This window comes from Prunus mume, linkage group LG3 (assembly GCF_029339155.1).
Source record: "Prunus mume cultivar Tortuosa linkage group LG3, ASM2933915v1, whole genome shotgun sequence".
Lineage (NCBI taxonomy): Eukaryota > Viridiplantae > Streptophyta > Magnoliopsida > Rosales > Rosaceae > Prunus > Prunus mume.
Window position 1 is genome coordinate 23155280 of NC_142700.1, and position 25389 is coordinate 23180668.

Sequence of the window (25389 nt, forward strand, 5' to 3'; positions counted from 1 at the left end):
CGTTCTTTCTCTAAGTGTTCTATAGCTTCCTCCGACAGATCCTCTAAGTATTCGTAGTCCGCATACTCCTCATCTTCCCATATATCTCTTCGTCTTCGGCCACTTGAACCTTCGAGATTTTCCAATGGCTCCTTAGCTTCTTCCTCGGCCGTGTGCTCGGCCTCTTCTTCTACCACATTAATTTCAGCGTCGACCATAACTTGGTCTTCTTCCGCCCTAGGCTCGCTTACTATTTTATGGGGCACATCCCCAACTTCTTGGACCATGTTTTGGTCATTTTCTTCTTTACTCTCAACCTTGGTGGGTTGAGCCACTTTGGTCATGGTCGGGGCCTTGGCGACCAGAGGCTTGGCTTTTGGTGGAGCCTCCCTTGCCTTTTGAACCTTGAGAGGTTTATCTCCTCTCCTCTTAGTCGGTTCACTAGCTTCCACTTTAGAGTTATTTGCCTCGAAAGCCCCAGTCAAATGGGCCTCCAATTCCGAGATTGGCTCTTCTGGGGCCGTTACCACAACTCGGCCATTCACCCATTCTCGACGTATTTTCATCTCCTCGGCCGCGGCTGCCTCCAAAGAAGCGACGGCATCGGCCTTGGCCAACTCCAACTCCTCCAATCGGTTTTTCGCGGCTCGACCAATCGGTCAAGTTGAGCTTGCCTTTTATCCGCCCAATCTAATTCTGCCTTGCAAGTGTTGGCATATTGCCTTTGAGCCCTTCTTGTTTGAGTCTTACTCAAAGGTACAGGCGGGAGTTTTGGGCCCCTGCTTCTATACCATTGGCCCACCTTTGTGTTTGGCACCTTGAAAGTTGGGACACCACTACCGTCCGCGGGGCGGGGTCTTGATACATATGCCACATCTCGGCTTTTGCCTTCTCCCACCGAAATCCACATGCTTCGGTTTTGGCTTGAATTGGGTGAATCAATGTCTTCATATCTTAAAGGGGCATGTTGATTTCTCCTATTCGGCTGATATCTCGGCCTCTCATACCTATCTTGGTACTCATGCAATGGCCGTTTGTTCGACCTTACTTCCATTTCGCCCCTTGGGCTATGTGGGCCGTAATTCTCGGCCGGACTTGTTATCACCTTCTTTTCAAAACTCCTAGATCTGCCCACTTGGACTTGATCCTTGGTTTGCTCCTTAATCAGCCCCTTAATGGGTTCATTGGTTGGCCCCTTGGGCTTTGGCGAAACCACTTCGAGAGTCACCTCACATTGGCATCGACTACATAGCACAATGGCCTTTGGAGGTTCTTCCTTGGTCAAAACTTTTGTCTCGGGAACCTTGGCCACCTCAGGGTACATTTTAGCCTTGCCCTTCACCTTAGGATCCGCCGGAATTTCCCTTGCCCTTCTTTCACGCAGCCTTCTTTGAGCCACCCAAGTCCAACCTAGGCCTAGGTTGGTCTGGCCTTGGGAAGTTAGCATTCACCATGTTGACTTGAGCATTTGGGAAAGGATTCTGGTCGACACCCATTGTAGCTTTCTCCGGAAACTTCAAGATCTTCCGATCGATGAGATCCTGCACGGCATTCCGAAAAACCAAACAATTGTTAGTCGTATGAGACCACACATTGTGAAACTTGCAATAAGTTTTATTTCTAAGTTCGTTAGCCGACGGAATATCATGATCATTAGATAATTTTATGATCTTTTCTTTCAAGAGTTGGTCGAAAATTTGTTCGGCTTTAGAAATATCAAATGTGTAGGACTTAGTCACGATCGCCTTTTGGGAGGTTCCACTAAACTTGGACATTTGGGCCGTGGTCGGCCTTTGATCCTTAGAGGCTTTAGACAAAGCCTTGCACACATATGGCCCTTTGGCCACAATCTCAACCAAGTTTACCTCGGCCGACTGTTCTTCCTCCTCTAAGTAAACTTCATCACCTCTTTCTTCTGAGTCTATATCTCCAATGTCTACAGCGTGGACCGCCGTGGTCCTAGACCCGGAAGGTTTGGTTGAATCCTATAAAATGTCGGCCGGTGCCGCCGCCCTTTTTGTTGCTTCTCCTTTAGAAGGGCTTCGTATCGATCCACCCGAAGTAAGAGATCATAAATGTCGCGGAACTCAATTCCTTCGAATTTCTTTCGGAGGTCAAGCAACAATCCTCCTTGGGCCAATTTTGCAAACTCGTGCTCCGGCATATTGACCGTACACCTAGCCCTTGCTTCTCTAAACCGCCCCAAATATTCTTGGACCGACTCACTTGGCTTCGACTTATCTTTGCCAAGTCGGCCATTGAGACTTCCGGCTCCGGTCGATAAAATTGCTCGTGGAAGACTTGCTCCATAACTTGCCAATTCGGGACGGAATTTTGTGGAAGCTTAACATACCATGAAAAAGCTGCCCCCGTAAGGGTACTCGAAAATAGCCTTAGTTTCAAGGCCTCGCGATGCCCAATCTCCGCGCATTGGGCCGTGAATCGGCCAATGTGCTCAACGGTCGATGGAGCCCATCTCTAAAAATAGTGCGAAATCCGAACCTTGAAGCCCCTCGGAAATTCCTCTTGATCAAAATGCTCCGGATATGGCCTTCGGTAGACTGGCCTACCAATCCTCCTAGCATGGGGCACCATATCTTGAATCATTTGTTCGACCGCACCTCGGTCGATTGCTTGATTCCCTAGCAATGGGTTGTTAGCATTCCCGCCGGGGTTATTCCAACCACCAACTCCGAATTGGTTGATATGAGGCCCAGCGAAATTGGCCCCAGCCGCTTGGTGAGCTTGTGGGCGGAATTGATTATATGGCGGGAACACTTGAAATTGGTTGACCGCCGCATATGGGTTGTTGCCCATCGGCGGAATATTAACCAGGGCTTGGTTGCCCCATTTGGTGGATTAAGTTGGGGCGATTTACTCCAAAACCATTTGGTTGGGCCTCCACTTGTGGCCCAACCGCTGGTGCTCCAATAGGCGCCCCTTGGTTTCCATTTTGGCCATTTTGCTGGCCTAACCATCGATCAAATCTCTCGTTGATCTGAGCACTTTGAGTGGCCATCGTTTGGGCCATTGTCTCCATGACACGCATGAGTTGTTGGAGTTCCAATGAAGTGGCCGGATTCGGCCTCAATCTGGTCCCCGCGACTTAGTAATATCCTCAACCACCACGTGATCGTGGCCAACGGCCGTGTTTGGCCGGGGCCATTTTGCTCTTGAGTGGTCGGAACATTTTGTGGCTGAGTATTCAAAGGGAGTGAACCAGCCATGCTTGTCTCTGATTCCGACCGAAGTCTAGACTCTTCAAATTCTTGATCTCTTCTAGGATTCCTCCTAGTGTTTACGACCATACAAAACCTAGTGGTCCCACTGGGCGTGCCAAATTATGTTACCCTCTTTTCGGCCGGGGCGGCCAACGGAAGGAACTTTTGGTCCTTCTTCTTTTGGATGCGGGGCGTGCCACCACCAAGCCCCGAAATTAGGCTTGAATGGAATGAGAATAGATGGATGTGTTGCACTTCTAACTTCTGAGCAAACGATTGATCGACCAAGCAAGGAACCTCTTCTTGGCCTAGATTCTTTCACTTTCTCGGGCTCGAGAATGGTTAGGTTTCGTACGGATATTTTTGTGATTTTTATGGTTTAGGTAAAAATAATGCGATTAAACTAAATATGCGTATAAACGTAAAGACAAGAATTGAAATGCAATAAAATAAATCAAAGCGATAAGTAAAGCGAAAACGAAATAAAAGCAATAAGAACAATAAGGACGAAAAGGAAATAAACTTGAAATTAAATTTAATCGAAGTCGATAACAATTAAATGTAAAGGAATTGAAATAAACTTGAATTGAAACGACAAGAAATATAAACTGAAACAAGAATTTAAATGACAAGGAAAATATTAAACTTACACTAGCAAAACGAGGAACTCACTACACTAGGTGCTTGAAAAATAAAATCCTAAGTCTAGGAAAAGAAAAGTGCGAGACGAAAGATAGGTTTGTTTGTCTGATGTTGTGTGTCTGATGTCTTCATGGAGCAAGGTTTATATAGGGCACTCGTCAGCCCATGGGCTAGCCATTGAATGGCCAAATGTCAACTCTTCTTTAAAATCTTTCCTTTCGAAGCCCTCCTAAATCCGTGAGATTGCGTTGATATTCTGACAGGCTTGATTCTTCCTTGTTTTGGAACACTCGGAGTTACTATAAAAACTCCCTTGATTTCTTTCCTTGTGAGGCCCTCCGTCACGTGCACATTATCCTCCGAAAATCTAGAATAGGATGGGAAGGGCTTCAATTTTGAAAGCTGGTCGTGCCCAACAGTTTCCTTAGTTTACACATATTTGTATATGTATACAAATAATTATATATATATATATATATACCAATATATGCATATATGGGAGAATGAATCAAGACAGCTTGGTTGAAATGCCTGGCCCATGCGGATGGGCTCATAAAGTGAAGCCATCCATTGTGATATACAATATTAATATATATATATTAGGTCAATAAGTTGGCAGCCGCATTCATCCCTTTTATGCCCAGCCGCATATTCATCCGGCCGCACTAAATTGTGTCCAGCTGCCTATTCATCACACCCGGCCGCATATTCATCACACCCGCCACGATCTTCCAATTCTGCCCGCCGCAGTCTTCCGATTCTGCCCGCCGCGGTCTTCCGATTCGCCCGACGCGGTCTTCCAGCTTTCCATTCTGCCCGGCGCGGTCTTCCAATTCCAGCGCGAACTTCCATTCTGCGCTGCACGAACTTCCACCGGCTCGAACTTCCAATTCTGCCCGCCACGAACTTCGCCTGCCACGAACTTCCATGCCCGCTGCCACGAACAATTCGCGACTACGAACTCCTCCAATCGCCGTGCCCAGAACAATCCATATGCACTAGCCCACCGCAATTCTTCTCGTGCCCATCCAATATCCCGTGCCGGATTAGGTGGGTTTCCACCACCCCAAACAATATATTAGGTCAATAAGTTGGCAGCGATTCATCCCTTTTATGCCCACCGCATATTCATCGGCCGCACTAAATTGTGTCCAGCTGCCTATTCATCACACCCGACCGCATATTCATCACACCCGCGCGATCTTTCCATTCTGCCCGCGGTCTTCCAATTCTACCCGTCCGCAGTAGCGGTCTTCCAATTCTGCCCGACGCGATCTTCCACGCCGCTCGAACTCCTCCAATCTGGCCGTGCCCAATGAACAATCCATATGCACTAGCCCAGCCGCAATTCTTCTCGTGCCCATCCAATATCCCGTGCCCGGATTAGGTGGGTTTCCACCACCCCCAAACAAAAGCGTTGTCTTGTTAAACATGTTTTCTCCAGACATAAACTCTTAACCCCAAAAAAATAATGATAGTAGATATGAAGCTACCAATGTAGAAATTAAAGACTATGTTTTACCTAAACTATGGCCTTGTTAACTGGTAGTTAACCACAACAAACTCTTCTTAATCAGCATTGTATAATTTTACAAGAATCCACGTCGGTAGTTTCGTAATCAGCACCGTATTAATTTCATATACGATGACAGTAAAAATACATTTATTGACATATGATGTCCTCATGTACTATGATCTGTATTGATAACATTACTGTCGTATAGAGTTATAGCGAACTACGACACTTGTAGCGTAGATAACAACGTCTAAATGTAAAAATATTCACTTCACTCTTTTACTATTTCAAGACGTATTAAGTTAGTACACACGACGGTCTGTATAAATAAACGGTCGTGGTAAATGTAATTTACCACTTCGTTACATTTACCACAATCGTTATTGTAGAATATAGCGTCGGATTGTTTGTACCTAACCACATCGGTTTAATTGACCGGAAAAAAAACAAAACAAAACCATGTCGGTTTTTTCACAATGAGCGTTATAGGAATCCACGTCGTTAATTTCTAAATATCGTCGTCTCTATTTCCTTTATACGATTGTCGTTCTGTGACTACCGTCGTTTGAAATTTGTATTACTTTTTAAGATTTATTTTCTTGGTTTGGGTAGCCTACAACGGTAGATCAACAAAATGACAAGTATGGAGTAAAAACATGACAATTTATAAAGAAAACTGTCGTATGCGATATAATTTTAGGCTTATTTACTAAATGAATTCGTCAGAGAAATGCAAATGAGATCCCATGAGATATGAAATCTTACTAGTGGGAGCGATGTTCCTCATCACAATCGAACCACCAATTTGAGAAAGACAATATTTTGGAATTTGGTGATGTGTGTGTCGTCAATATTTTGGACCTTCAGAGAGGTGAGAGATGCACACACATACCAACATCCAAATTATTTCCTCCCACCCAAATTCGAACCTTCAAAGAGGTAGAGAGAGCCAAGGGCGTATGCGACTTGAGTTAGAGTTGGAAACCTAACCCTCCGTTTGGATGAGGGAAAATAACTCGGAATTTAGGTAAAAGTTGGGAATTGAATAAGAGAAATTGGCAATTCCCCTGTTTGGCAACTTAAACGCAGAACTTATTAAATGACGCGTGGAAAAAATCATGGAAATTGAGGCATCAAATTCTCGAGTTTAATTTCCACCAAAATAAGCCTCATTTCACAATTTTCGTAGTGTGGGAATTCATATTTTCCAGTGTGCTAAAACTTACATAAAAAAAAACCCACCAAACTTTTCATTAAAAAAAAAACAGCGCCAAAAACCTATGAAACCAAGTATAGCCAGAGAAGTAAGGAGAAGGAGCTCTTCTTGGGTTACATGGCTCTTTGGATCAAGTTTGAAGGTTAGTCTTCAAGCCTTTCTCTCCTTCAATTTATTTATTTTTTTTATTTTAGGGTTACCATGATTTCTGAATGGCTATCAAAATTGGGTGTTTCTGCTAAATTTATGAATGTGTTGAATGGGTTTTGTGATCTTTGCGGTACTATGGCTGGATTTTTGGGAATTTTTAACAAAATACTCTATGCCCATGGATATTGGTATGTGATTGGTGTTTATGGTACAACTCTATAGTTGTTTGCTAGCTTTATCACTTTGTGTTATTGCCTTGCTCTATAGTTGTTTGTTAGCTTTATCGCTTTGTGTGAGCCATTAGATGTTGATTGTAAGCTACACCAACTTGCCCGTAAGCTGCAGCTTGGCCAAGGTGCTCCTTCATTCTTTGGGATCTGAATTAAGTCTTATGATAGTGATTCATTGATTTCATCATTTATTCCTATACTTTAGTTTGCAACTTTTTAATCAAAGCCCTTCGTTTCTCTGGTCATTGGTCTTTTGCCAAGTGAAAAAGAAGTACCAGGGTCTTGATTGCTGATTGCTTCTAGTTCTAATTCCATAGGTACCATAGAAGTATCAGGGTTTTGATTGTTTCTAGTTCTAATTCCAATGGCACTCCCAATTGAGAAAGAAAAAAAGTATGTTGTTGATGTTCATTGCACGTGGGGAGTGATTTGATTTGCTAATACGCTTTGTTTGTTTAAGTTGAGTTATTTAGTTCATCAAACGATATGTTATTTCATGCTTCGAGGAATACCTTCTATGTCGGTTATCAGTTTGTTTGTTCTTTCGAAATATTTAATTTATGTCATTTATAATTTACATGAGCTATCCAAACATTGAAATTTTCAATTTCTGTCATTTACAAAATTCGATATACATAAATCCAAACACTAAAATCTAATTCCGTTATTTCAATTTCTGGCAATTTGCAATTCCTTCATCCAAACGGAGCATAAGAGAAAAGTAAAAGTGAAGAATGCATGAACAACCCCAATTTATGTTGACATCCATATGGGTCCCACCTAATCATTTTATTTTGTAAGACGTCGATGGTTTTTTGCTTACGCCGTAATAAAGCGTTACAACATCGCTACGAATATAACTACCGTCATCTAAGTGATATACCACATCACAATTTTACTACTACACGACGTATTAAGTACGTACACCACTTGGTCTGTACACATAAACTTCGTTATTGTAGAATATAGTGTCAAGGTTGTTCCAACAAACCATGGTGGTTTATTCATAATGAGCGCCATATTAACTTAATATACCACGTCCGCAAAAATACACTTTTGTCTTGTAAAATTGTAATTAACCACGGCGGTTTCGGAATACTAAAAGTCATTTGACATTATTATCAACCACTTCGGTTTCTACACATATGGCGTCGTATTAACTTCCATACTATGTCCATTTTTATAAAAAGCATCATGTTATGAAACTTTGCATTTCTATATTAACTTTTGCCTCACCTGATCTAAAATTTTACGTTTTCTGAACCCAATAAAATATTTCACTCTCCGCTCAATTTTCCTTCCCAAAGCAATGTGTCTGAATCTCGTCATCTTCCTCTCCTTCTCGTCTTCGTCTCTAATTCTCCCAACTTCTCAAGCAAACTTTCATTGCACGCCAAAGGTTATGTTTTTTCTCACTCGCTTTTCCCGCCCTTTTTTTTTTGTGAAAATCATTTTACATATTTCTAAGTTTGATACCATGAAAGAAAGTGTCTGGAAACAAGACTCCATTTTCAAAATACCGTCGTCTTTCATTGTTTTGAATAATATCACTACGACAGTGTCTCTCACTCTCATGATTAAGACGACGGTGTTTTTTTTTTTTTACGTCGTTTTAATTATCACACCACGACGGTAATTAACTCCGTGCTAAAGCAAATGGCAATTACCGTGGTGGAGTGATAATTAAAACGACATAAACAAGAAAAATCATTTTTTTATTAAGAGTAAAATACAGAAAAAACCGTCATAAGAGTGAGAGACGGTTTTTCTGTATTTACTCTTAATAAGACGATGGTTTTTTCTTGTTTACGTCATTTAATTTATCACACCACGATGGTAATTAACTACTGCCGGGCTAAAGCAAATAGCACGATGGTACTTTTTATCTAGCGACATGTGAAATGTAATATTACGTCGTCATTTTTATTCTTACACTACTACAAAAAAGGCCAAAGACGACCGGAATTCATAGTCGTGTATTCGGTTTTCAAACCGTCGTGAAATCGACTACCGTCTATTTGGGTTTCAAACTACGACGACTTTTCAACGTCGTTGTTTATCTGTAAAGACGACGGTTTTTAAAGAAAATCGTCGTTGTTTAGAGGTAAAGATCGTTAATTATAGGAGGAAAGACGCATTATTTTTAATAAAACCGTCGTGTATTGTATGTAAAGATGACGATTTTTTTATGAAAACCGTCGTGGATTGTTTATAAAGACATCATCTTTACATACAATAGACTACCTTTTTTATAAAAAGCGCTATCTTTACGCATAATAGACGACCTTTTTTATAAAAATCGTCATCTTTACATATAATACACGACGATTTTTTATAAAAAGCGCCATCTTTACGCATACAATAGACGACGGTTTTTATAAAAAGCATCATCTTTACGTATAATAGGCGACTTTTTTATAAAAAGCGTCATCTTTACGTACAATAGACGATGGTTTTTTATAAAAAGCGTCATCTTTGCATACAATAGACGACGGTTTTTTTATCAAAGCGTCATCTTTATGTACAATAGCGACGGTTTTTATAAAAAACGTCATCTTTACGATACAATAGACGACGGTTTTTTTATAAAAACGCGTCATCTTTACATACAATAGACAACAGTTTTTATAAAAAGCGTCATCTTTACATACAATAGACGAATGTTTTTATAAAAAAGCGTCATCTTTACGCATACAATAATGCTTTTTGATTTCCTATGATGCTATACAACGATTTTAACTAGAAAACCAACCATAATGCTTTATCAAAAATAGTTTCTTTCATAAAACTTGAATATTCAATAGTTATTACATAGTTAACCAATCTTTATTCTACAACAAACATAATTCCTAACAAGACCTACGTACTCCTAATCCATATTTCCTCATCCAAACATACAAATGATGCACAATCTGAAGTCTCCTCCATCATCCCTGTAAATAAATCAAAATGACAAAGAGAGAAAAAAAGAAGAAGCTAAGATTATAAACATAAAAAATTAGGTGGAAGAGAAATTTTACCATTGGTCCATATTTCCATAGAAAACTTGTAAAATGAGCATAAAAAAGACCATTGAGAACCTGCAAATTTTCAACAACAAAAAAACATACGACATACATAGAAAACTGCAAAAGAAAAAGTTATAAATCTGCAAGCTTCCTCCTCATCTCCTGATAACCAAATCATAAAATCTAAAAAGAAACCAAAAATAAAAAAAATATATGTAAACAAATCAGACAAATCAAGAGAGACAAAATCTGAAATTAGGAAGACAAAAAACATACCAAAAACGCAAAGAGACTAATCCAGAATTCATTAGCAAGATATAGAAGGGTATTAAGATATTAGGTGACTTTCAAATCAAACCTTTCAACCAGCTTTGATTATCAAATACAGAACATCCCTCTACATCTTATGGATTTGCTAAGCCCTCAATCTCTTAACTCCTTTACTGATATCGATTTTTTGATGATTTTGTAAAGTGTGTCATGAGGGTGTTTTAGAGAGTGCAGGAAGGTTTCAAGGAGGGAGAGATGAGGTTTTCAGAGACGGGGGAAAATCTGAAAATTTGTCGAGCGCGAATTCATTTAAGTAGACTTTTTTTAGCCTGTTTTAAAAGACAACGCTTGTTAATGAGAGATAAGATTTTCATAGACGGGTGAAAATTTGAAATTTGTCGAGCGTGAATTCACTTAAGCGGCTATTTTTTAGCGTGTTTTAAAAGACGACGCTTTTTTTAAAAAAAAATTTGTCATCTTTACATATAATAGACGACCGTTTTTTTATAAAAAAAACATCATCTTTACATACAATAGACGACGGTTTTATAAAAAGCGCCATCTTTACATACAATAGATGATTTTTTACCACTACACTCCTTGACCCTATATGAATACAATGATTGAATTTGATCTTCAATTTAAAATATTTACACTAGTGGATACCACAAAATCTTATGTTATATTTAACGAAAGTATAAATAAACTCTTAATTGTTAGTGAATATTTTTTATTTATGGCATAAGCATTTTAAGAAACTAGTTTCAACGATCCAACCGTCAAAATTGTTTGTTTATACTTCGAGATCGTATACGCCAAAAATCAAAAAAATAAACATTCAGAGATCAAGTAACGGAACAAAAAATTTCGACGGTTATAAATGAAAAATCATGATTTAACGGTTATTTTAACTCCGATTTTGATGATTTTTTACTGCTACACTCATTGACCCTATATGAATACAATGATTGAATTTGATCTTCAATTTAAAATATTTACACTAGTCGATACCACAAAATCTTATGTCATATTTAACGAAAGTATAAATAAACTCTTAATTGTTAGTGAATATTTTTTTTTGATGGCATATGCATTTTAAGAAACTAGTTTCAACGATCCAACCGTCAAACTTGTTTGTTTATACTTCGAGATCGTATACACCAAAAATCGGAAAAAATAAACATTTAGAGATCAAGTAACGAGACAAACAATTTCGACGGTTATAAATGAAAAATCATGATTTAACGGTTATTTTAACTCCGATTTTGATGATTTTTTACCGCTACACTCCTTGACCCTATATGAATACAATGATTGAATTTGATCTTCAATTTAAAATATTTACACTAGTGGATACCACAAAATCTTATGTTATATTTAACGAAAGTATAAATAAACTCTTAATTACTAGTGAATATATTGTTTTGATGGTATACGTATTCTAAAAAACTAGTTTCAATGATCCAATCGTCAAAGTTGTTTGTTTATACATTGAGATCATATACGCCAAAAATCGGAAAAAATAAACATTCAGAGATCAAATAACGAGACAAAAAATTTCGACGGTTATAAATGAAAAATCATGATTTAACGGTTATTTTAACTCCGATTTTGATGATTTTTTACCGCTACACTCCTTGACCCTATATGAATACAATGATTGAATTTGATCTTTAATTTAAAATATTTACACTAGTGGATACCACAAAATCTTATGTTATATTTAACGAAAGTATAAATAAACTCTTAATTGCTAGTGAATATATTGTTTTGATGGCATACGCATTCTAAGAAACTAGTTTCAATGATCCCACCGTCAAACGTGTTTGTTTATACTTCGAGATCATATACACCATGTTGAGGCCCAAAATATTCACGGTTCGGCCCAATGTGATGCTTTACCAAGAAGAAACCCGATTTGGGCATGTGAAAGTTCATCATATGCGCTTGCACACATGCCACGCCAAACGACACGCCACGCTAAGCAAGGAATTATCATTCCGCACCTAATCACGCCACAAGCTTAAGTGGGCCCCAAGCCACTCAAATACCCGGGGCTTGCTTGAGTGGGTTGTGGTATGGATGGTGATAAATCAACATGAGACCCATTGATGGACCGAGAAATGGAAAGTCTCGGGTTGCTTGGGAGCCTCGAGACTCAAGCCCGTTTCTTAGGCCCAAACATGTGGGTAAGCACAAGAAGAACTCAGACTCGTGCACTGTTCATCTTCTTCTCCAATTTGTTTTTCTGGCAGCTGAAGAACTCTGCGCTTTCTTTTTCCTCTTTCCCTAGTCGAATTCCTCACAAAACACCTCATTCCTTACTTAAACACTTTCTTTTCTCATAAACCAAGCCTAATTTATCTCTTAGTGCTAAACCCATGTTGATTTTGCTCCCATGCCACATGCCACTCATGCTGAGCTGAAAAGACTATCTGTAAGCATGCCAAAACTATCTGCAAGTTACCATTATTCTCGTTGGTGAAGATAACCAAAATACTTCCTAAGGCTCTACTGCCTTTTGAGGTATTTTGGGGCTTAATTTCCAACTCAGGCTCAAGGGGCAATTTCTTCCATTTTGCCCTTTACGGCAGTCAGGCCCGTAGTAGCTGCCGGAAGAAAAAGCCCTACATAAATTGGCGACTCTGCTGGGGATTAAGCCACTATCTGCACCAATGCCTCCAAAGAAGAAGACCAGAAGCAATAAACCGGAGGAAATAAAGAGATAAGAGCATTCCCTCTTTCTTTTTCTTTTTCCTTTCGTTGGCTATCTACTTTGTAGAACAAACATAATATAGATTACTCACATGCTCCCTTTGCTTGTGTCTTAGATATCCATTCTCAAGCAAAACAATATCTGTAAGAGGATCTGGGGCTTCACCAACGTGCAAGCCCTGACCACCGTCGTCAATGGTTGAGGCTAGCTCTGCGTTCACCTCTCCGCCATGATACGTCATCAGCAAGTCTGGCCATCACCGTAAATCACCTTCATAGCAGCCCTCACCTCTCTAGAGTTGTGAAAATACGGTGAGAGAGGGAGAAGGAACACTTGCTCAATGCTCTCAGCCTCATCTCTGCGAATGGCTTCACCAAGATAAGATTTTTATTATCATGCCTTGTTGATCTCAATATAGTATATATATTTGTTTGTTGTTTTAAGATATCCATAAAATTTATGTTTCATTGAACAATCTCAAGCATAGACAAAAGCGTGTGCATTCAAGTCCAAAAAAAGATTGATTGATTAGTTGATATTCATATGGTGCACCAGCTTGCATCATTTTCTTGTTATGTATTAAACCACCTTTCAATTTTGCATCTCTAGCAAAATTTCTCAGGGCCTTATTCCACGCACTATTCACTTATCTTACTTCTTGTCATTTCGTATCGATCCACCTTTGTGTTAATCAATCCAAGTTACACATTGCAATGTAGATGCCAACTATGCATGCTCAGTACTAAAATCATACCTGCCCAGCATGCTTATGTCAATTATGTTAGTCATTTGCAAGCTACAATGCTTATATTATTTTTATGCTTTGGTCATGCAGCATTATATCGGTCATGTGCAAGGGACCCAAGCCTCCAAACAACAAACAAGAAAACAAATGCTCTCATGTTTCCTACCCAACATCTCAACACACTGCCATTATCATTTATTCCTTAGACAAATCTCTCTCTATACTTCCAGTCATAGAAGTTCAAGCACCACTGAAAGAGCCGCTGGAAGGGTGGAAGAAGAACAGAGCCAGTCAAAATCCAAACACCACTGCTGGAAGAATCGCTGCCAGAAGCACATGCTACCACCGAATCATGCCAAACTGTCACCGTTGCAACAAAAGGATATCCCAAGTTCATCATGCCATGCAATGACCCAAACAAATACTAAGAAGGCCATGTTGCAAGAGTTTTTGTAGCCTATGCCCATCAAATCCTTTTCTGATGATTATGGTGCACTTGGGGGCTGAGGAAGGAATTCATTGCAATCACCACAGCAGTGATTCCAAAACCCCAAATGAGCTTAAAAATCCATTATTACCAAAACCACTATTCCCAGACCAAAAATCTCCTTAAAATCCCAATTATGTTACTATGACCTCCAAGTTCGCCATCACTTGTTGTTGTAACCCAACACATTTGCTGCAGTGACCACATACAAAGCTCAAGCTTCAATAGCCAAGTCCAAGCTTTTGGTTCCTAAAACATGTTCACAACAGCTGCAACAAACAATACCTAAGTTGCCATAACTGATATGTTCCAACGCCTCAAGCACTTTCTAAGCCTTGACCATTCCAATGACTAAGTTTAGGAGTCAAAACCAAAAGGCTATCAGGATGTCTCAATTGCCACAATTCCATAATCAAGCATCATCAAGCCCCGAGCTTTAGTCAAGGAATCCAAGCACTATGCTTTACTCAAGAAGGAAAACATCTCAATTCATGGCGAATGAAAGGAAAATATTGCAAAGGTAGTGCTATGATACTGCTGGAAGAACCTAAATGCTGTCAAGATGAAGTTTATTTTACCAAGCAATCAGAATTTTTGAAGCGATGTCAAGCTTTCAAGAAAAGGGGTGCTGGAAGCGTATTTTCCTATATTCATCCATTCTTCACCTGCAACATCCACCACTACTTGCCATACTCTAAGGAAGATCTTACACACCAAGATACATGATAGAACTCTAAGAGGCAAGCTATTGACAAGGACCCCTTGCCAAAACGAAGGGGAAAGTAGATGGCTACTGTCATTACGTGCTTTGATGACTTGCTCGACAACGACGTATTGTGCCACCCGTGGAAGAATGACCCAAAGCCACCGGAGGCTATGTGGGAACCTTGTGGAAATATGAAGAAGTCCAACTGGAGCAAATATTCAAAATATGCAAGCTATAACACCCCGTGGCTACTTGCTAATGGATGGGAGAATGGTTCCAGCAGCGAAGTATTCACATTGGACATGCTGAAAGAAAGCCACTCGGAGGCTTCATTTGGTCATCAAGATTATCAAGAGGCAGCTGTTGTAACCTCTCATAACTTCACAGAGGTTGAAGAAAGTACAATGGGTTAGGAGCTGCAAATCACTCTTTGATTAGTTTGGTTATGAGCTGCAGGCAAGCAAAGCAGCAACTGTGGCTCTGTTAAATATCTCTACAGAGCATGGCATCCTAGTACAACACATGCCAAATACATGCCAACCTAAGCCGCAAGCTTTCGTGCTATTGCAAGTCATGCACAACCTTGGGCCCTTTCATACTTGGGGGCTTAATTTGATGGGGGTACTTATCAATGCAAAATGGCTCAAAGCCTTACTACTGAGTTGCTTTTGCACCTATCCTTTTGTTTTTGGCTTTTCAAATTTATTTCAAAGATGAACTCCTTTTGTGTTTTCACCATATGTTTTCACAACTTTGGTAGAATGCACCACCATTATTGCATGCCAAGGCATAAAACGATATTTGCAAGGAGAATGGAGTATTTTGGAAAAAAAAAAAAAAGCCTCTAGAATTCTTTCCTTACTTTTGTCTTCTTCTATTTTGCAAAACGTGTTCTTTGAAAAGAAAAAGAAAATAGACAAGCAAACTTCCCTTTTAAAAGCTAAGCCTTTTAGCAGTAACCATGCCAAGCAAAGTCACTTGGATGGGGTCCCGAACCATCAACAAGCATCAAGCCTAAGCAAAATGATGTGGGGTATGCAAAGTCAAGCTATTACAAAGAAACGAGCAGTAAAAGTGTATTTTGAGGCGCTGGAATAACGAAACCGTTGACTCCCAATCGGAATGCTCAAAAAAATTCACAACATCCGGCAATTCTTACAGGAGCCTTCGTGGAAATCATGCATACAGTGGCATGACCATTTTTAAGGCACGGAAAGAGGGTGCATTTTAGGCCAAATGAGTAGACGAGCCTTGCAAAAGTTTTAAAGAGCAATGCATCGAAGATTTAGCTTAAAGGTCCTGTCAAAATTTTGGGCAGCATATACCTTGTTTTTAAGGCTTGCCAACTCATCAGAAAATTTCAAGAAGTTCACAAGAGCAAGTTCTCCCAACCAAGCAATATATATATAAGATGTACGAATTACAACATGCCTCAAGCATTCAGAAATTAATGCAAGTTCCAGTGGTTCGGTAGTACATTAAAAGTCATAATGACATAGTCATTAGATTATCTGAAAAGTACACAGCCATCGCAAAAACAAGGTTACACATGCTGGAGATTAGTACATCCTATGGTATCAAGAAAGATGGAAGCTGTGCACCAAGCCAATGACCCCAAGCCAAAGAAAACAACCTGCGAAATAAAAGGAGGCAGACGCGAAGATGCAAGGCGGCAGCTATGTCGCATGTTACGAGAAGAGGATGAGTAGGAGGCCGCCGGAAGGTGCAGGCAGTGCGGCAGCTATGTTGGATGTTCCGAGAAGAGGAGAAGTAGAATGCAGCACATTTGCCGAAGGTGCAGGCGGTGCCGGCAGCTATGTCGCATGTTCCGAGAAGAGGATGAGTAGGAGGCAAGACCTTCTTTGGAAGGTGCAGGCGGCAGCTATGTTGGATGTTCCGAGAAAAGAATGAGTATGAGGCAGATCGCTAGAAGGAGCAGGGCATTGTCTACCCCTGCATCGGGTGTCCCAAGAACATAGGGGCTATGGGAATCATGCCGTCATGCGCTATTGCTAAAGCCAAGGGGAACACCTGCGCATGCAGACAATCTTGGGAAAAGTCACAGAGGAGGAATTTCCCGAACCATAATGATACAAACGCAGCAAGACAACACTGGCTCTTCGCCTACTGCAACATCTTCACAAGCATTCTTGAGAAATGGAGGGGGCCTTCCCCTCTTCAATTGATCATCCGTTGAATAAAGGTAGCCACTAATAATTGACAACGGGTTAGTGAATGCCATGGCAGGTCTTGACAAGCGATGAATCCCTGCAAGAATTGCCAACAAAGAATACGCTGAAAAAACGGCAAAGCATAAAGCTAGTTCTCTGTGTTAAAGCCAAGCAATCTCCACACTAGCATGCAAGCCCTATGAACTTTACAAGCCAAGCCAAGCAAAGCAAACTATCTCATGCCAAGCGAAATGCATAAACAAAAAATATATATATTTTTGAAGCATCATGCAATCTATTACTCGAGCTCATGATGAGCAAATTTCCCATTCCATGCTCAATCAATCATTCCAGCAGACCCATTTTCACAAAGCAAGTGCTACAAACTGAGCACTATTTACCTCATAGTAACCTTTTTCACAAAAACGAAATACCTACGAGTTACACATCCTTGCAGACCCATCATACACATGTTTATGTCTATCCTTATAAAGCCAAAAAAATAAACAGTTACCCATGACCAAATTCTAAGCTCATAAAAAGAAAAAAAAAGAAACCAATGGTGCTTTTCTCAAAGCTTTCAATAGCCTCTAATCCTATGCATTAATCATACGATTACAAGCATGCGCTCGTGATGCATATAGTTCAACAACAAAAAAGTGGGTCAAGAACGCAGCACACGCAAAATATATGCCAAGCAGGGCAAGTCAAACTCAGGCCAAAGGAAACACTTAAGCAAATACCCAAGCAAAGCATACAATTTATCCATGGCCAGCGAAATTTTCAAGCAATTCCCATGACAAGCAAATTCTTCCTCAAAATGCAAAAGGATTCAAGCATTGCAGAGCATGCACTCTATCAATTTCTATTTCCACAACATGGGAGAAAAGTCCAAATTTATTCAAGCATGCGAAAAACAAGCCTAGGCCAAGATATCAGTCTATATCTATTCCTACAGAGTTAAAAAGAAGGACCTGAGATTCCAGTGAACGAGCAAAGCCCATGGGCATGAAGAGCCCAACAAGCCCCTCGATAGATTCAAGAAATTGCAAAAAGGAAAGGGCATACCTTGTCAATCACCTCAAAGGACGACCTCAAATGCACCAAGAAAGAAGGGAGGTTGGTGCTGGAAGAAGGGCAGTAGGTGCCGGGAGAAGGGTAGTCGGTGCTAAAAGAATATCATATCTTCTATTTCATGTTACCATCTCCTTCATCACCATTGTTGATCTCATTATTTATGCAACCAGCTGACCCATCATTGCAATTATCCCCATGTTTTTCTGCGCAGACTTTGGCACCATTATTATTTTCAGGCATACTTAAGAATTGGTCTTTCTGAAGATGGATACTTCGGCAACCAATACTTGCAAGAACTTCTTTTCATGGCCATACGACAACTCCTGAAAAATCACAAGCTTTATTCATGCAATTGCACTACAGCAAAATTTAAAGCTTTTCAGACAAAACATCTTGTGAAAGGCTTATGGGGGCTTAAGAGAATCCATCATAGCAAAGAGCACATGCAAAAATGACTTGGGGGCTTCATGCCAAGCAAAAGAAAGAGACAAGAATCCTGAAGCTGTTGTAAATTTCAGTTTTCCTCTTGGAGGAAAGCAAACTGTTTGTTACTTATCTGGAGGAAAACAAGTCTGTATGAATCTCTTCCAGCAACTCGCTTAGCCTATTCCTTCTCATCTTCAGTCTACTTCTTCCAAAGATCTTCTTTGAAGCAAGTTGCAAAAAATATATATATATATATATTTACAAGCAGGCCTCTACTTTGTTTCTCGACCCTGAGTAAGCCAAAGAGAATATAACCCAACTCTGCAACCAATTGCTGACCTCAACAAGCTGACTTGAGGGCTTCATGCCAAGCAAATTCAAGGAAGTACACCATGCCATCCAAACAAGCAAACTCATCTACCTTTTTTGCCACACAGTATAAATCATCTCTTTGATTACAACAAGCCTAGATAATCTTGCATTATGGTGAGAAACAGTTTTCTATTTCCCCTTTTTGAAACAAGCCAAGTTACATTCTTCTAGCACCTACTCCATAAGCAAAGAATTTTTATCACCTACCCTATTTCAAACATCCTTCCAGTACATGCCTAATTTCAAACATTCTGCCAGTTTCAAATCTTCCAAAAGCCTTCATATCGCAAGTCAAGGTGCAAGCAACCAAAACTCACCTTCATGCTACCAAATTCCTTGCAAATTAGTAAGAAGATGGCATTTCTCATGCTGTGGAATCTCTCAATCAAGCCTGAAAAAGAAATAAGGGAGTACGTTGGTCGATCAGTGGAAGGAACTAGTAAACAAAAAGGGGGTGCCGGAAGTAGAATTGCTATTAAAGCATAATGTTTTCCAAAGACAAGTTGCAAGAGACCAAGACTCACTTTCATGCTATCAAATTAGACTTCTCATGCTTTATCATGCTTTCGAGCTTCTAAAACAAGAGAATATGTTAGCCAAAATCAGACGCCGGAAAGGTACTCATACACAAACGGATGTGCCGGAAGCATAATTTTCTCAAAGTGCAAGCAAACTCATCTATTAAGCATTTGACAAAATTCACAAGGTGTGATACCAATTCACATGCCAAGAAATTTCATTTCATTCAAGCATTTCAAGCAATTCGGGCTCTGAAAGCAAATTGAAGAATTCATGCTCTTACAACAATACCAATCCACTTCATGCTCTCACGACAATATTGCTCAAGAACATGCTTTAGCAATACTCAGATCGGCACTCAATGCCAACAGAAAAGACATGCTAAATTCCCAAGCAAAAGCAACATGCCAAGCAAAACTTATACACAAGCTTTCCAACCATCCTAGCTAGAATATCCCACCTTTAGAAAATCACTATAAATCAAGCTTACAACCAACAAATCCCAGACTTTCCAGATTAGAACTAGACATATCAAGCTTCATTTTCCCAAAATTTCGTTGCATTTCGAGCTAGGGAAGCATGTCAAACAGATTTCTAAAACAGCCCATGCAGCAGAAACTGTACAGCTCCAGCACCTTAACCCTTACTTTGAAATTCCACCGAAAATTCATTTTTTCTTCAAGTGATGCAAGACCAATTCCAACATAACCATTGAGAAGTCCATTTTTATGTCTCAAAAGCTCCAACTCAGATTCGAAAAGAAACATTTCAAAAGTTCAAAAAACAGCCAGCAAGCTACTTTGAGATATTTTGACAAGCACTTGGCATGCATACCCAAGTGAGCTTGTATAACTCTTGTTTATCACCAAGCTAGAATCCTAAATCAAAAGCTCAACCTTAGAATTCGATTTCTAGTTCACAAATTCTGGGAAATACAGAGGAACTCAAGCATTCAAGCATAGAAGACAAGCATGCAACAAAGGCATCAACATCAACTCATGAACATGCTTTAGAAAAATGGAGGTAGAGAGCACTAGAATGGGTGGATGATCCTCAATTTTGGATATGTTATAGACAACATAATTTCAAGAAAATTTTGTGAAGCAAGCGCAATCATACGAGTATCATAAGTTAAAGACACATGCAGAAGAAAAATCTGCAAAGACTCACCAGCCATGGATGAATTCAGAAGTTGCAAACCAGCTTTGAGGTATCAGAAAAATTCAAAAAATTCTGCAAATTTTACTGGCTATAGTACTCGAGCAGATGAACAACTTTGATCAAGGAAGTTTTCTGATCCGAGCTTCCGAAATATGACTTATGTACTGATGCACAATACCCACGGGTTTGGGTCTTGAAGAAGAAGAAAGAAGAGAATGAGAGAAAATCATAAAATAAAGCATGCCATGCCAAATGAAAGGAAAAGAGGGTAGACACTTGCAAATAATAAAAAATTCAAAGGGAAGGGGCAACAAAATTTTGGGGGCCAAGCCAGCAAGGAGACAACGTGCCCAGCTCTCTTATGCTCTCTCAAACTCGTATCTCTTCTTCCACCCATCAATACAAGCATTTGTGAATCAATCCACGCAAACCATGCAACTCAAGCATTTCACTTAGATGCAATCATTTCAAGCAAACCAAACCAAATATCACAATATCAAGCTTTTCAAGCAATACAGTCATCATAAAAATGGCAATGTTAGAACTTGGCAGTTCTAGTTGCTGGAAGCACATAAAAGAAGTCATGCTATCATTGTCCTCATTGCAACAAAGGGGTATCGTTTTTCCAAAACACCAATATTCATGCTACCGGAAGAGTGAACCCTCATGCCAGATCAAGCTATATCTTGATTCAACTCAACCATTAGATTATCCAAGTCCAAGCTAATCATGCCAAGCCAAGTCACATTTTTTCCAGCACCTATTCCATGCCAAACAAAACCGTTTCCAGCACCTATCCTATTCCAAATATCCTTCCAGCACTTGTTATATTCCAAATATCCTTCCAGCACATGCCCTATTTCAAGCATTCTTCCAATATTTAGCCATCATGTCGCACGATATCACCTTCATTGAAGTTCTGTCTGTTAATTCCTTAAAGCCATAACATGTTTAACACTAACCTGAGTCTGACATGGTGCTGGCGCAGATTGGATGATGCTGGAATAGATTGGCAGTGCAAGGTAAACAAAGTAGTCATTTGACAAGGCTGGCCTTTTAGGTCTCTGTGATCTCCTGAGCTGTAAATCTGAGCCGCGATTTTGGTGATCATGCGCATTTCTTCCGATTCGCTGATCCGGAGCCGCGATTCGCTGATCCGAGCCGATTCTGGCTGGTTTTCTTCCAAGGCATCAAAAGATTGGATGATGCTGGAATAGATTGGCAGTGCAAGGTATAGAAGTTCTTCTCCTGAGAATCCGATCCTTACAGCTATAACTCTGATGGGTGAATTTCTGTTTAGCTGTGTTGTGTTATTCGGATCTAGGAGGGAGCCTTCTATTTATATGCATCTCTCTAAGTGTCTTGCCCATCAAGAAACACTTAGAGATATCCTTCATGCTATAGGATTAATCCATTCCAATCCTTGTAGAACTAGGAACCCTTAAGCCTTCATTATCCTTATTGAACACTGTTTGAGGCTTGCCTAATCGAGATAGGTTTTGAGTTCCTAATAAACAATAAGTCTTTGTAATCCTAAGTTGTTTAGAAGATCACTTTAGTAGGTTTAATGTAATAAACCTTCTTACATTGTCCTCTAAATTCAAAGTGTTCGGAGGCTGGTACTGTAAAGTCAAACACAATGGTGAATCCAAGCTTATTGCATCCGCAACTCTAAGATTGGATCCCCACTATCCACTAGCACGTCCGGCTACTGTCAAATGACATTCCACCATGCTAAATGTCCCAAAAGCCATATTAAACCATGCTACCTTAGCCAAAACCAAGCATCCAAGCATGCAAGCCAAAATCAAGCATACACGCCAATACCAAGTATCAAGCCAAAATCAAGCATACATACCAATGCTAAGCATCAAGCCAAATACCAAATATACAAGTCAAAGCAAATCATGCAAGCCAAAATCAAGCATACATAACTAATATTAGATACACAAGTCAATGCAACTCTTGCAAACCACAATCATGCAAAATCAAGCCTCTCTAGTCACTCAAGCAAATAAATCATGCGAGCTAAGTAGTTATCTTGAGCTAATCCACCAAGCATTTTCTTCTATATCATGCCACAAAATAAGGTCAACTCTTGGTAACTCTAGTAAGTGACCTTCAAAATTACAGTGTCTAGGAAAGTTCTTCAAGGCAACACCCTCGGTGTTTAAGAATGATTGGGTTTTAAGTGGGACCATTGTGACCCCTCCAACCTTCCCGGAAAAGACCTGGCTGTAATTTCAGAGACTCTTAACCTGTTATCCTTGAGTTGCTCCTAAACCCATGCCATGCCATGCCATGGTAATTTATTTTGGGCTGAAAATTGATTATTCGGACCATTTCAATACACATTCATGGCCCCAATAATCAAGGGGGTTAATGTTGAGGCCCAAAATATTCACGGTTCGGCCCAAATAAATTCTCGGCCCAATGTGATGCTTTACCAAGAAGAAACCCGATTTGGGCATGCGAAAGTTCATCATATGCGCTTGCACACATGCCACGCCAAACGACACGCCACGCTAAGCAAGGAATTATCATTCCGCACCTAATCACGCCACAAGCTTAAGTGGGCCCCAAGCCACTCAAATACCCGGGGCTTGCTTGAGTGGGTTGTGGTATGGATGGTGATAAATCAACATGAGACCCATTGATGGACCGAGAAATGGAAAGTCTCGGGTTGCTTGGGAGCCTCGAGACTCAAGCCCGTTTCTTAGGCCCAAACATGTGGGTAAGCACAAGAAAGAAAAGTAGCCCAATACCCAAGCAAAACAACCCAACCAAAATAAAGTCCAAACTAAGAAGCCCAATGTTTAGTAAAAGCCCTTTTGCTTAGGAAATCACCTTGGCCCATATAAAAATCCTAAAATAGCCCACAAAAAACCTCAGCTTTTGGAGAAAGCAGAGGACACGTGAAGAGCAGATGGCAGACTCCTTAAGCAAAGCTGCTGGAAACCGTCTCAAGCCAGAGACATCCAAAGAACCGATGAATACCATCCCGCATGTCTGTCGAAGCATCCCTTGACCAGCACGTATTTTCACCTCTTTTCCTTCGTCAGATTCAGCCAAGGAAGAGGAAAGAAAAGAAGAAAAACAGCAAACCAAGAGTGGAAGCTCCCATTGCACAGCCGCGGGAAAGGAGGATGTTGAGCCCCAAATCCTCAATTCATGAAAATAGATGAAGCAATCTTTGCCAAGAAAGGGAAGTCAGAGAAGGGGAGGAGAAAGGAAGAAAAGCTTAGCCAAAGTAAGTAGAAGCCATTAGGGTTTCTTGAAAATTGGTGATTTCCGGCAGCTATAAATTGAGCCTTCCCCTACCCAACAAAAACAACTCACAACCTGCAGAGAGCAAGCTTTTCTCTCTATCTTGCAAAACTCGGACTCGTGCACTGTTCATCTTCTTCTCCAATTTGTTTTTCTGGCAGCTGCCAGAAGAACTCTGCCTTTCTTTTTCCTCTTTCCCTAGTCGAATTCCTCACAAAACACCTCATTCCTTACTTAAACACTTTCTTTTCTCATAAACCAAGCCTAATTTCTCTCTTAGTGCTAAACCCATGTTGATTTTGCTCCCATGCCACATGCCACTCATGCTGAAATGAAAAGACTATCTGTAAGCATGCCAAAACTATCTGCAAGTTACCATTATTCTCAAGTGAAGATAACCAAAATACTTCCTAAGGCTCTACGCCTTTTCGAGGTATTTTGGGCTTAATTTCAACTCAGCTCAAGGGCAATTTCTTCCATTTTGCCCTTTACGGCAATCAGGCCCGTAGTAGCTGCGGAAGAAAAAGCCCTACACACCAAAAATCGGAAAAAATAAACATTCAGAGATCAAGTAACGGGACAAAAATTTTCGACGGTTATAAGTGAAAAATCATCATTTAACGGTTGTTTTAACTCCGATTTTGATGATTTTTTACCGCTACACTCCTTGACCCTAAATGAATACAATGACTGAATTTGATATTCAATTTAAAATATTTACACCAGTGGATACCACAAAATCTTATGTTATATTTAACGAAAGTATAAATAAACTCTTAATTGTTAGTGAATATTTTTTTTTGATGGCATACACATTTTAAGAAACTAGTTTCAACGATCCAACCGTCAAACTTGTTTGTTTATACTTCGAGATCGTATACCCCAAAAATTGGAAAAAATAAACATTTAGAGATCAAGTAACGAGACAAAACATTTCGACGGTTATAAATGAAAAATCATGATTTAACAGATATTTTAACTCCGATTTTGATGATTTTTTACCGCTACACTCCTTGACCCTATATGAATACAATGATTGAATTTGATCTTCAATTTAAAATATTTACACTAGTGGATACCTCAAAATCTTATGTCATATTTAACGAAAGTATAAATAAACTCTTAATTGTTAGTGAATATTTTTTTTTTGATGGCATACGCATTTTAAGAAACTAGTTTCAATGATCCAACCGTCAAACTTGTTTGTTTATACTTCGAGATCGTATACGCCAAAAATCGAAAAAATAAACATTCAGAGATCAAGTAACGAGACAAACAATTTCGACGGTTATAAATGAAAAATCATGATTTAACGGTTATTTTAACTCCGATTTTGATGATTTTTTACCGCTACACTCCTTGACCCTATATGAATACAATGATTGAATTTGATCTTCAATTTAAAATATTTACACTAGTGGATACCACAAAATCTTATGTTATATTTAACGAAAGTATAAATAAACTCTTAATTGTTAGTGAATATATTGTTTTGATGGTATACATATTC

General features: G+C 39.7%; 1 long non-coding RNA gene across 1 annotated transcript; it reads right to left on the minus strand.

The window, feature by feature from the left end:
- Window positions 1-16829: 16829 nt before the first annotated feature.
- Window positions 16830-21155, minus strand: LOC148919139 (uncharacterized). The gene is made up of 4 exons (XR_016124904.1): window positions 20622-21155; window positions 19250-19323; window positions 18126-18457; window positions 16830-17154 (listed from the first exon to the last, which is right to left on the minus strand). It is a non-coding gene; the product is annotated as an uncharacterized LOC148919139 (long non-coding RNA).
- Between the last annotated feature and the right edge of the window lie 4234 nt (window positions 21156-25389).